The sequence below is a fragment of the Ornithorhynchus anatinus genome, chromosome 14 (genome assembly GCF_004115215.2).
Source record: "Ornithorhynchus anatinus isolate Pmale09 chromosome 14, mOrnAna1.pri.v4, whole genome shotgun sequence".
NCBI classification, from domain to species: Eukaryota; Metazoa; Chordata; class Mammalia; order Monotremata; family Ornithorhynchidae; genus Ornithorhynchus; species Ornithorhynchus anatinus.
In genome coordinates this window covers 22,380,553-22,394,661 of record NC_041741.1, presented here as the reverse complement: position 1 = coordinate 22,394,661, position 14,109 = coordinate 22,380,553, and positions in this window count along the sequence as shown.

The following is a 14,109-nucleotide window of genomic DNA, read 5'->3' as shown; positions in this document are numbered from 1 at the left end:
CAATCAATACTGCTTTCTGAATACCTGTTGATAAAGAACACTGGGCTAAGTACTTGGGAGATTCAATCAAGATGCATAACTCCTAACCCCCAGTTTACATTTTAGTGAAGGAAACAGGCAGTCACTGACCATTCTCAAAATACTATAGCTGTAGAAATAAAAGAAATAAGGAAGGATAAGTAAATAAGCAAGTGTAAATTGATCATAGTGTGTAAGATTAAGGAGAATAAACATAAATGTTAGGGATGTTTGCTAGTTGGTAGGTGGTGATTAAATGGGGAATTATGGAGGAGGGTTTTCAGGAAGGCTTTGAGTATGGGAGACTGTGTCCAAACTGTTTATCTTGTATCTACCTCAGTGCTTAGTACAGTGCTTGGCACATAGTGAGCACTTAACAAATGTCACAAGATTATTAACTAGAGTCTGGTGGATTTGAAGGGGGAGAGTATTCCAGAAAAGAAGAAAGACATGAGCAAGGGGTGGAGGCGGGAGTCAATATTGAGAAAGAGGGAAAAGGCTTACATAGGAGGCAAAAAAAAAGCAAGCTGGGATATAGTGAGAGGAAAGAGCTGATAAGTAAAAGGGAGAAAGCTGATGGAGGGTTTTAGAATCATTGGTCAGGAAAATCACATTTTTTCCAAGGGCTTCCCCCATTTAAGGCCTCATTTCTCCTGTTCCCTCTCCCTCTACATCACCTATGCACTTGGATCTGTCCCCTGGAAATCACTTGATATTCACCCCACCCTCAGACATTTCACTTTCATTCAATTGTATTTATAGAGTGCTTACCATGTACAGAATACTATACTAAGCGCTTATATGTATTATGTACATATGAATAATTTATTGATTTAAATTAATGTCAGTCTCCCCTTTTAGAATGTAAACTCATTGTGGACAAGGAAGATGTCAAACAACTCTGTGGTACTGTACAGGAACTATGTCCAACCTGATTAATTTGTATCTACCCCAAATGCTTAGAACAGTGCTCGGCATATGGTAAGCACTTAATCAGTACCATAGTTATTATTAGAAAGGGCAGGCAAAAGTGAAACTGCAATGAAAGAAGACAGCATGGTGCATGAGTGTAGAAGTGGAGGAAGCATTCTGTGGGGATGATTCAGGGCTGGGGTTTATTGGGGTGAGTGTTGAAGGAAGGCTAAGGGTGATAGAGTGTGATGAGAGGGTAGTGTTGAGGATAGGGTTTGTACATCAGGTGAGGGGGGTCGATAGGGAACACAGGTGGGACATGATGGCTTGGTAAAATAGCAAGTTCCAGAGATCAGGGGTCTCTGTTCTAAAGAGAACAGTTTTTGTGGAACTGGGGATATGGATGGATGGATATGGAGGGTATGTTGGAACGTTGAAATCAGAGAGCGATATCTTGGATTTGAGAGGTTCAAAATGGTCAGTGACTAGTGAGATTAACGTGATCCAGTAAGAGTCCAAGTTGGTATGTGGGTGAAGTGGGAAGGAGCAAGAGGTCAGTGGAGGTGAGGAGCAGAGGAAGCAGGTGGTGCATTGGGAAGGTCATCGGGAACATCTGCATGGATGGGGAATTCCCTGAGGATCAGCATAGAAGACATTGGAAGGAGTGGCAAGATCTGACTCTCAAAAAAGAGGAGGGGCCGGTGGTGTGCAGCCCAACTGATAGCCTTTCAGAAGAGGTTGGAGGTTGGAGAGAATCAGAGCCAATCCAACCAAAGAAAGGCCCATATGGCCACTTTCATTTTCTGGAAAGTAGCGGGTGGGAGAGCAGAGCAGGGACATCAGATCTATGACTCATTCCTTTCCATCCCACAAACTTGTACGCAGTGGAAATTGGGTGAGGCCACAACTTCTCTCCTTTCCCTGGCTCCCCCACAGTGGTTCCACCTCCTTGTCAGTTCTTTTCTGCCTAAGCACTTACAGCTTGAGACAAGTTGTTTTTCTGAAGAGATGGGAGTTGAGAAGGCATGGATGTTGGGGGGATGCCTGCCTTGGCTTGGCGACTCAGGCAACCGGGTTCATTTTCAGGTCACGGTGATGCTCTTCAGATTTTCGGAGTTTTGAAAACAAACCACCAGGCCGTTAAATTGGCCTCTAACCAGTTCTAGTAAATACCAGCCGAAGGCATCCTTGCGACTTTGCCCAAGTTACCGACAGCAATAATGAATCCAATCTGGGCTTCACTGGCACACGAGATCAACCCGTCTATTCAGCCACAGAAATAATAATGTTGGTATTTGTTATAAGCGCTTACTATGTGCAGAGCACTGTTCTAAGTGCTGGGGTAGACACAGGGGAATCAGCTTGTCCCATGTGGGGCTCACAGTCTTAATCCCCATTTTACAGATGAGGTAACTGAGGCCAGAGAAGTTAAGTGACTTGTCCACAGTCACACAGCTGAGAAGTGGCAGAGCTGGGATTCGAACTCATGACCTCTGACTCCAAAGCCCATGCTCTTTCCACTGAGCCACACTGCTTCTCTAGGGTGACAAAGTCTTTTTAATCTTCCTTCAGAGAGTCTCTTGGAGACATGTTTTTTCTTCCTTATCTCCTAAAGAAATTTCTTTGATTTCTTCTTGCAGGCATTCCTCCTACAGCATGGTGCTTTCATACCTGGAAAAAAAATGTGTTGTGTCATTTCCCTTGTTTCCCTTGTGGGAAATAAGAGATTAAGAGGAAAAACATAGAAATGATACAAAGTTTCTTACGCACTGGGTAAGATTTCAAAATGTTGTGGAAAGCAAGCAGTCTGCAACCTCTAACGTTTTCTCTGATATTTATTTACAGTTTATCAGCATCTCAGAAGATAACCACTTTAAGAAATTTGCAATACCTTAAAGTTCACTCCTTCCAGTAAACAATGGAATGAATTTTAAGAGTTGCAATTTAGTTCCCTGTTCAATGCTAATGAACAATTTAATGGAGTGCTGCTACATGGTCCCTGAGCCTGATGGAAGCAAGCTGCAAAAAACATTCCTCCTAGGAGAAAAATTGCACAGGCCCATTACAGTAACCGTGTGCCCCTAATCTCTCATATTAATTCCCAACTGCGCTGCTTTTGGCCGAAGCAGAAAAAGCCTCACTCAGTTGCCCCACTACTTCTGCTTTCCTCAACCCTTCTGGCCCCTTTCCTCAGGGCAGGAAGTCTGGTTTCTACACTTTGGCTGGGAACTTAGGAAAGAGACAGCACCAGGGGAGCTGAATAGAAGGAGTAGAGGTGTTAGACTGGCTAAGCCACCCTCTTCTTTATCATCCTGATTCTGAGCTAGTTTTGGATTAATTGGAGATATTAGTTTCATTCAATAATATTTATTGAGCACTTACTTTGTGCAGAGAACTGTACTAACCTCTTGGGAGAGTGAAATACAACAATAAACATTCATGTTCCCTGCCTGCATGAGCTAATTCTACTTGGTTTGAAGACTCATACCGCCATGTAAATTTCCAAGTCACATCGACCTCTTTGTATTTCTGGAGTTATGGAAACAAACCACTACAGCAGCAGTCAAACTGGCTGCTCACCAGCTCACCTTCACCCCAAGGCTGAGAAGGAAAAGGAGAGCATTATGAGTCTAGAACTTGGGTAAAGAATTAGAAAATGGTATAGTCTATGCAACCAAGCTCAGCACATAAGGATCTTGGGAGATAAGGGGAAAGGGATGAGGTGAGAATGAAAAAGCTGTTTCAAATAGGGAGGGGAATGTGGGGTGAAGAGGGAGCAGGAAGTGGGAAGCAGAGGGATGTTCAACCTGAAAGCACATAGGTGCCTGGGGAAGTCACCAACCTGTTGAGTTACTATGGTGTCTTAGAGCCCCAAGGGCATTGAATCTCTTCTTAGTTTGCACTTATATATCTTTAAGTGGGATTGTAGCAGAATTTGTATAGAAATTCTGTAAAATCCTGTAGAATGATCCAGGAAAGGGGAAAATGATGGTGGTAAAAACTGATCTCACAGGACACAATCAATCAATGATATTTATTGAATACTTACTGTGTGCAGAGCATTGTATTAAGTGCTTGGGAGAGCACAATACAACAGAACATTTATAATGAAAACAAACATCCTTAAATGCATCGATAAAATAAATAAAATAAGCCAAGACTGCCCATTCACTGAGCTTATTCAATTCCACAGTAAGTCCTATTTTGAAAAATAGAGATGAAATTTTAGAGTAGGTGAAAAGGGCAGACCATTGAATTGAAAAGAAATAGATCTTGCTGTTCATAGTATTACCTGGTGCTACGTCTTCAGTGGGGAGTTCAGGCTGCTCTATGGAAAGCTGATTTGTTTTTGAATCACACCTCTTGCTTGTCCATGACATACACTCCTTTTCAGGGATGGGCACCTAGCACAATGGCCAGGGAGAATAACTCTAAACTTTATACCATACCGCCCTGCTACCCGCTCCTTTCTCTTCATGCCAAGGCACTCTGGGAGTTCTGGTTTGCCTGTAAAAACTCTGCTCTCCAGTGGGCAAGAGAGATGATGTCCCCATCTTCAAGGTCCTTCTGAAGTCATTTCTCCCTCAGGAGGCCTTCCCTGATTAACCTCTCACCACCCCCTTGCCCTCTAAGTCACTCCCCCCTTGCCCTTTATGTCCCCCTCCCCCCACCAATTGTATCTGCCACTTTAGCTTTTTCACATCTCCTAAGCACTTGAATCACCTCTCAGGGTCACACCTGGAGAATTTCCAGTACTCTACCAGTCTCAACTTTGGGAGGGGGAGTCAAGCAGAGACACATCCATGCCATTCCTAGCTTGGGCAGAGGCTAGCAAGTGGAAGACAATCTGCTACAAGTCAAAACTCAACTGTGGTGGGCAGCAGCGGCATGGGAGAGAGTTGAAGATGGAGGCTCAGGTTTATTGTTACGGAAGGAAACAATGGTAAACCGCTTCTGAATTTTTACCAAGAAACTCTGTGGATCCACTACTGGAACGATTGCAGCTGGAAGTGGGGCGTTCTGGGAGAGATATTTCTACGGCATAGCTAGGGGTTAGACATGACTTGACAGCATAAGATAAAAACAACAAGCACTTGAATACTCGCACACCAACTATAGCAGTGCTACATATAACTTTACACTCTATAGCTTCTTCTTACTTGTAACACCAATCAATTAATCAATGGCATTTATTGATGGTTTACTGCATTCAAAGCAGTGCTCCAGTGCTTAGAACAGTGCTTGGCACACAATAAGCCTTAACAAATACCATTAATATTATTATTACTGAGTGTTTGGGAGAGTACAAGACCACAGAGTTGCTTGATGTGACTGCTGCCCATAAGGAGCTTGCATAGAGAAGGGAAGATGTACATTAAAATAAATTATGGCTAAGTACACAAATGCTATGGGGATGAGGGTGGGGTGAATATCAAGTGCTTTAAAGGCACAGATCCAAGTGCACAGTCAATTCAGAGGGGAGAAGGAGTAGGAGAAATTAGTTGAGGAAGGTGGGGAGAATGGCAATCTGTCTTATATCAAGGTCAGTGCTTGGCACATAGTAAGCACTTAAATGCCATCATTATTATATATGAAGGGTAATATCTGTCTCTGCTGCTAGATCGTAAGCTCCTTAATAGTAATGGTAATAATAATAATGGCACTTGTTTAGTGCCTACTGTGTGCCAAGAACTGTTCTAAATGCTAGGGTAGATATAAGTTAATCAGGTTGGACACGGTCCCTGTCACACATGGGGCTCTCACTTTTAATCCCCATTTTACAGATCAGGTAACCGAGGCCCAAAGAGTGAAGTGACTTTCATTCATTCAATAGTATTTATTGAGCGCTTACTATGTGCAGAGCACTGTACTAAGCGCTTGGGATGAACAAGTCGGCAACAGATAGAGACAGTCCCTGCCGTTTGACGGGCTTACAGTCTAATCGGGGGAGACGGACAGACAAGAACAATGGCACTAAAACAACTTGCCCATGTCACTTGCCCATGTGACTTGCCCATGGTCACATAGGAGACACGTGGTGGGGGTAGGATTAGAACTCAGGACCTTCTGACTCTCAGGCCTATGTTGTATCCACTAAGTTGCTTCACTTTAAGGGCAAGGATTGTGTCCACTAAACTCTCCCAAGCACAGAGTTTTGTGCTCTGCACACAGTAGGCATTTAATAAATACTGTTGATTGGCTGATTCAGATGATAAGTGAGAGAGGTAGCTCAACAGCAGGGGTGGAAAATTAGGAAGTGCCTACTTTCCCTTGGCTAAGTTGGGAGAGATGCTTGTGTTAATGGAGATCTGGGAGGGAAAGCACACTGGCCCTGACAGAAGAGGGAGAAGTCAGAGATCCCCCTTGCAGAAATGCTCCAGTTTGGATGGCAGCAGATGGATTCTGCAAAATGGTGCATAAGGTATCATTACATTTCACTGGAGCAGGATGGGAAGATAACCATTTCTATCCCTCAGGAAAGCATCCTCGAATCACCTCTTCAACCTTAGTTGGGCTATACCTATTAATGAGGGTATGGCAATGCTGAGTTTAAAATGAGCACTTGTATCGCTCTTGGGAAATAACGTTCATCTTTAGGGTATTAATATATATTAGTCTGACAAGCTCTTTGCCTCCACAAGCTAGTTCCGGATGTTTCTGAAATCATTATAGCATTTTTGAAGAGCCTCAGTAATTTCAAGTGCCAAGTGGAACACCTCTCCTTTACCCAGAGCATGATGGACCTTTCAAGTACTTTCCCCTGGGCAAGGTCACATCTCCACAAGAGGTCTTCCCCTAATAAGCTATCTTTTCTCTGACTCCGTCTACCTTCTCCAACTTCTGTGCCTTTGGATCTGTACCCTATAAGCACCTGATATTCATTCGCTCCACAGCTCTACCTTCAACCCCACACAGAACCTATCTACATATCCAAAATTTATTTGTTTATATTAATCCCTGTATCCCCCAGTAGGCTGTAAGATTATCGTGGGCAGAGAGCGTGTCTACTAACTCGGTTGTATTGTACTCGCCCAAGCATTTACTACAGTGCTCCGCACACAGTAAGAGCTCAGTAAGTGCCATTGATTGATAACTATATAAAGTTCTACTGTGGGGATTATTAATTCTGATGGTAGAAGCATATGTGAGGGACAAGTCCAGATCCCCCCAAGGCAGAATTCCAATCCAACCCTGAATATGTCCCAGCATCTGCCCCTAGTTATCAAGCTTTCTTACAAGAGACTGTTTTCCTATCTGCAGTATTGAATTACTCAGGGAATATTATTAATTACTCAGGGAATATTATTACAAGGAGTGGTCGTCTACTGCTGAATAATGCTGCAGGAGTTGAATTATTTCATCATGGGAAGGAGAGACTATCACCTCCAGAAGGGGTAAAAAAATGTTTCTTTAACTCTCTGCTAAACTTACGCTCTGCGTTCTGTAAGATTTTCTTAATAGCAAATCTTGGGATTGTCCAGTGGATGAGAATGAAATAAAAATTCAGCAGCCTGAAATAACATTGTTAATTGGCAGATTCCCAGGTTAATCAGGAATCAGGCTGAAAAACAATAAAAATTAATTGTGGTGTGTAGTGTGCCAAGCACAAGGGTGGATACAATATAATTAGATCAGATCTAGTCCCACATGGGGCTTAAACTAAGAAGGAAGGCGAACAGATATTTAATGTCCAATTTGAAGTTGAGGAAACTGAGACACAGATATTAGGTGACTTGCCCAAGGTCACCCAGCAGGCAGGTGGCAGAGCCAAATTCAGAACCCGGGTCTTCTGATTCTCAGTTCTGCACTATTTTCACTAAGCCATGCTCCTCTTCAATCAATCAATCAATCAATCATATTCATTGAGCACTTTCTGCAGGCAGAACACAGCAGTAAGCTCTTGGGAGAGTATAATACTGTTAGTAGACTTGATCCTAATAATAATAATTATGGTATTTGTTAAGCACTTACTATGTGCTTGTACTGGGGTAGATACAAGGTAATCAGGTTATCTCACCTGAGGCTCATAGTCTTAATCCCCATTTTACAGATGAGGGAACTGAGGCACAGAAAAGTTAGGTGGCTTGCCTAAGTTCACTCATCAGACAAGTGACAGAGGTAGGATTAGAACCCACGTCCTTTGACGCCCAAGTCCGTGCTCTTTCCACTAAGCCATGCAAGAAGCTAGCCCTCAAGAAGTTTACAAACTATCAGAGGAGACAGATGTTAAAATAAAATATGGGTAGGAAAGAGCGATAGAGTATAAAATGGGTACTGATCATGTTGACCAACTGTGTTGTATTATACTCTCCCAAGCACTTAGTACAGTGTTCTGTTCATAGTAAACACTTAATAATATTATAAATTAATTAGTCTAATATAATAATAATACTATGCACCAAGGACTGTTCTAAGCACTGGGGTGGATATAAGTTAATCGAGTTGGACAAAGTCCCTGTCCCACATGGAGCTCAGCCTCTTAATCTCCATTTTACAGATGAGGTAACTGAGGCCCAGAGAAGTTAAATAACTTGCCCAAGGTCACACAGCAGAAGATTAATATGTGCCAGGCACTGAACTAAACTATAATAATACTATGTCTCAAGGACTGTTCAGGTTGGGCACAGTCCCTGTCCCACATGGGGCTCACAGTCTTAATCCTCATTTTACAGATGAAGTAACTGAGGCACAGAGAAGTAAAGTGACTTGCCTGAAGTCACACAGCAGAAAGTAGAGTAGCTGGTATTGGAACCCAGGTTCTCTGACTCTCAGATCCATGATCTATCCACTAGGCCCCGCTGCTTCTCTGTTCTCAAACAAATGCTTTTAGCCCTTCCTTGCTAATTTATGCAAAGAAATAGCAGCAGCCTATCCCTCTCTAAGAGAAACGTAATAGCTCAAGGTAATGCTTTCCACTATTAGGATTATTTGCTCTTAACTGTCATTAAGAAGCACATGCATTCTGCATCTTTTTTGCCAAACAGAGTTTGTTTTACCCACTGCAGACCTGTGGGCAGGGATTGTGTCTACCGATTCTGTTGTATTGTTCTCCCCCAAGTGCTTAGTACAGAGCTCTACACATAGTAAGCACTCAATAAATATCACCGACTGATTGACCACTGGTTCCTAGTGGGTTTTTTTTTTAAACAAAGAAACAAACAACCGCCCCAAACACACATACCCACACACAAAAAAAAAACCCCTGTTAAACATTTTGACACTATTTTCTTTATAAAGGGATTGAAAAGGAAATGATCATATATTTGCATTGCCATCTAAGAATGGTATCCATAGCCATGAACTTTTTCATTTGGGAAATGGTACCAGTTCACTGTCAATATTCTTTTGAGAATATTCGAGAAGCAGCATGGCTCAGTGGAAAGAGCACGGGCTTTGGAGTCAGGGCTCATGAGTTCGAATCCCAGCTCTGCCACTTGGCTGTGTGACTGTGGGCAAGTCACTTAACTTCTCTGTGCCTCAGTTCCCTCATCTGTAAAATGGGGATTAAGACTGTGAGCCCCACGTGGGACAACCTGATTCCCCTATGTCTACCCCAGCACTTAGAACAGTGCTCGGCACATAGTAAGTGCTTAACAAATACCAACATTATTATTATTATTATTCTTTTATGTGATGTTCATGCTGATTTCACATCAGATGAGTTCTGCTAAGGAGTTGACATCAATGTTACATTTGAAACATATAGGGATTTTCCAATTTAACATTTCACAGATTGAACAATGGTTCAGAAAATCAACATTCTAATATAAAGAGCATACGACTCTGCCCAAAGTAGCCCTAAGACGTACACTCGATACTTAAATTTATAAACCAAGACATATGGGCTCCAGTATTGCATTGGTAAAATGCAGAATTTTCTTCCCAGGGAGATATATTCTTGATTCCTAAGTTTATGAACCAAGACAAGGCTCCAGTTCATTTTGTTGGTGAAATGCAGAATTTCCTTCCCAGGATTCTGATTAGTTTCATTAGGCTCCAATTATGCTAATCCAGGTAGTTTTTTATGGTACTTGTTAAGATCTTACTTTGTGCCAAGCACTGCAGTAAACACTGGAATAGATACAAGATAATCATGTTGGGCAAAGTCCTTGTCCCAGATTGGGCTCAGTTCTTAGGGGGAGTATGTAGGATTTAATCCCCATTTTCCAGATGAGGAAACTGAGGCTCGCAGAAGTTAAGGGACTTGCCCAAGGTTACCCAGTTGGCAAATGGCAAAGCCGGGGTTAGGACCCAAGTCCTTTGATCTGAGTCCTGCTGTCTTGCCACAAGACCACTTTTGCACCCAGTCATCTCCCTTTCCCAGGTCAACAATTTTCCCTCCTGCTCTGTGTTCCTGACCCACTAATATATCAGCATATACTGTAAATTATCGAACCCAGCTGACTGAACTGAACAAGGAATCATCATCAAGGCATGCTGAGGTCTCATTCTATAGACTTTATACTTTCGCAGTCTTGGCTCCAAGGAAGTGTAATGAACATATGTTAAAATGAAATAAATAGATATTTCATTGCACAGAGTAATTGCCACATGGTTGGCCACGTACTGCAGGATTCTCTTGCCCTGACATCCTGCCTCAGGGTTCATCATAAAATCATCACCGACAGTTGGAGGAGAATGGAGACTGTTCTGATCTTGGCGATTCTCTATTTTATTTTAGCAGAGTTAATTGGCAATGGAATGGGGACCTATTTATATTGTAATGTGAGCTTATTCTTCCAGGCAGGAATCAATCAATCGGTGGTATTTATTGAGCGCTTACTATGTTCAAAGAACTGTATTAAGTGCTTATGAGAGTACAATACAAGAGTTAGCACACACGTGCCCTGCCCATAATGAGTCTAGAGGGCTGTAAGAGCAACATAGTTCTTTCATAATGTGTGTTTTTCCTTCCCATTTTGGATCGAATACTGTTGGGGCTCTGGGAATGTTCTTCTGTCTCTGAACCCGCACATTACATGCAAGCTATCCTTAATGCAGGATTTGTCAGAAATGCCACCTCTGCATTTTAGGAGAATCGAGCCTACCCTATCGAGGTCAATATGAGAAAAACCCAGTTTTTCAAATGGAGAAATTGACAAAGAAATTTGGCAATTTTTTTTCTGGCATCAGAACAAGCTCATACCGGAAATGGAAATTTCATCCTACAACCAACCTCTTGGTCCTCTCTTGAATCCACTGGATTAAGGAATATGCTTGCTTTGCACTTCCGGTCATTTCTGGAAATACCCTGGTAAAGTTCACCTGTACTTCTCTGCAGTCTCTCGAACAGCAAAATGAACAAAATATGCACTGAATAACTCCCTTTCCAGAACTGGGCACAATCAGTATTCCTGGCCTGGACAGGCCCAGTTGCACCTCCCTTCTCCCTAGACTAGGCATGCTCATTCCCACCTCCCCTCTTCCTGGACTGGGCATGTTCAGTCCCACCTCTCCTTTGCTGGGATTGGGTTTAGTCATTCCCACCTCACCTTCTCCTTGGATTGGCATGTTCAATTCCACCTTTCCTCTTCCTGGATTGGGTTTGGTACTCCCATCTTCCCTCTCACTGGGCTGGTTATGTTTAGTTCCACTTCCCCTTTCCCAGGACCAGGGATGTTCAGTGTCAGCTCTCCTCTTCCCAGATTGGGTTTAGTCATTCCCATTTCCCCTATCCCTGGACTGGACATACTCATTCCCACTTCTCTCTTTGGATTGGGAGAGAGACCGAGAGAGTGACTGCTACAGAGCAGCATTCACAAAATCCCAATGAGAATCCAGAATGCCACTTAACAAATCCAATGAAGGGAATGACTTCTGACTGGAACAACTTATTTGCCAACCTTTGACTGACTTATTTTAATAGGTCATGTAGGGACTGCCCCTTGTTGACATAATGATTTACTTCACTCTGCTGCCCAGATCATTTTTCTAAAGAAACTTTCAGTCCACTTCTCCCCTTCTCAAGAACCTCCTCTCGTTGCCCACCCACTTCCACATGAAACAGAAATTCCTTACCATCAGCTTTAAAGCACTCAATCGGTTTGCTCCCCTCCTACCCCCTTACCATATCTCTTTCATCTCCTACTACAGCCCAGCCCACATGCAAGCAGCTTTCTCACTGTGCCCCAGTCTTAACCACCAACCCTTTTCTCTAGTCCTCCCTCTGGCCTGCAACTCCCTCCCCCTTAATACACGCCAGATCAAACCTCTCCCCATGTTCAAACTCTTATTAAAAATCACATTCTTTAGATTGTCTCTTTAGACACTGATATCCACCCTGCCCTCAGCCCCACAACACTTATGTACATATCTGTAATGTATTCATAGTAATGCCTGTCTTCCCCTCTAGTCTGTCAGCTCATTGTGAACAGGGATTGTGTCTGCCAACTCTGTTGTGTTGTACTTTCCTAAGAACTTAGTACAGCGCTTTGCACACAGTAAGTACTCAATGAATACCATTAATTGATTGATTAATAGGGTTAACCAAGATGAAGAGCTGTATTCATTCAATCATATTTACTGATCTCTTATTGTGTGCAGAGCACTGTACTAAGCACTGCAGAGCCCTTGAGAAAGAACAATAAAACAATAAGCAGACATATTCCCTACCCACAACGAGCTTACATTCTAGAGCAGAGGATTTTTCAATTTTTCAATTTCAGTTCATATTCAACTTTTCATTGTTCGATTGTCAGTTGCATGAGCAATGCAACTGACAATTGAACAATGAAAAATTGAATATATTAATCCCCACTTTATAGGTGAGGTAAATGAGGCCCAGAGAAGTTAAGTGACTTGACCAAGGTCATACAAGACAAGAGGCAGAGTCAGGATTAGAATCAGGCTCCCAGGCCCACGCTCTATCCAATAGGTCATACTGCTTCCCTTTCTTTAAATGGTAGAACTTTTTCCACCTTTCATCCTTTAACTGGTCCCCTCTGTGTCCCCTACTCTTTTTTCGCTTCAGTCACTCCCTTGCAGAACTCATCCACTCCCATGGTTTTAGCTGCCATCTTTACATGGTTAATGTTCACATCTTTCCCTCTAGTCCTCACCTCTCATCTGACCTGCAATCCTATATCTCCTCTTATTTCCAGGACATCTCCAGTTGCATGGACACTGGCACCTCAAACTTAATATATCTAAAATAGAATTGCTCATCTTCCCTCCTAAATCTACTCCACCACCTAACTTTCCTATCTCAGTGAATAATACCACTAACCTCCCTGCTCCAGAAGGTTGCAACCTCAGTGTTATTCTAAACTCTTCACTTTCTTTCAATTCTCACAATAAATCCTGCCGGTTCTTTTTACCCAGTACTTCTCAGCTCCACCTTTTTGGCTATATTAATTCATTCATTGTCAGCTGTGTGACTGTGGGAAAGTCACTTCACTTCTCTGTGCCTCAGTTACCTCATCGGTAAATTGGGGATTAAGATTGTGAGCCTCATGTGGGACAACCTGATTACCCTGTATCTACCCCAGCGCTTAGAACAGTGCTCTGCACATAGTAAGTGCTTAACAAATATCAACAGTATTATTATTATTAGTCATTCAATTCAATCATATTTATTGAGCACTTACTGTGTGCAGAGCATTGTACTAAGCAATAAACAGATACATTCCCTGCCCACAATGAGCTTACAGTGTGGAGGCAGGAAGACAGATATAAATATAAATACATAAATTACAGATATGTATATAAGTGCTGTGGGGGTGGGACAGGGGAAAAACAAAGGGACCAAGTCAGGTGTATCCAACAGCTACCAATTTAGTACAATTTCTAAGTGTATCACTGCTGTGCTCATCTAACAGCCCCTTTGTTAAGTCTCCCTGCCTTCAGCCTCTCCCCTCTCCAAACTACACTATATGGTGCTTCCTGGATCAATTTCCTGATATGTCACTAAGGATAATAATAATAATATTGGTATTTGTTAAGCACTTACTAGGTGCAGAGCACTGTTCTAAGCGCTGGGGTAGATACAGGGGAATGAGGTTGTACCACGTGAGGCTCACAGTCTTCATCCCCAGTTTACAGATGAGGGAACTGTGGCCCAGAGAAGTAAGGTGACTTGCCCACAGTCACACAGCTGACAAGGGGCAGAGTCGGGATTCAAACCCATGACTTCTGACTCCCAAGCCCGGGCTCTTTCCATGGAGCCACGTTGCTTCTCTG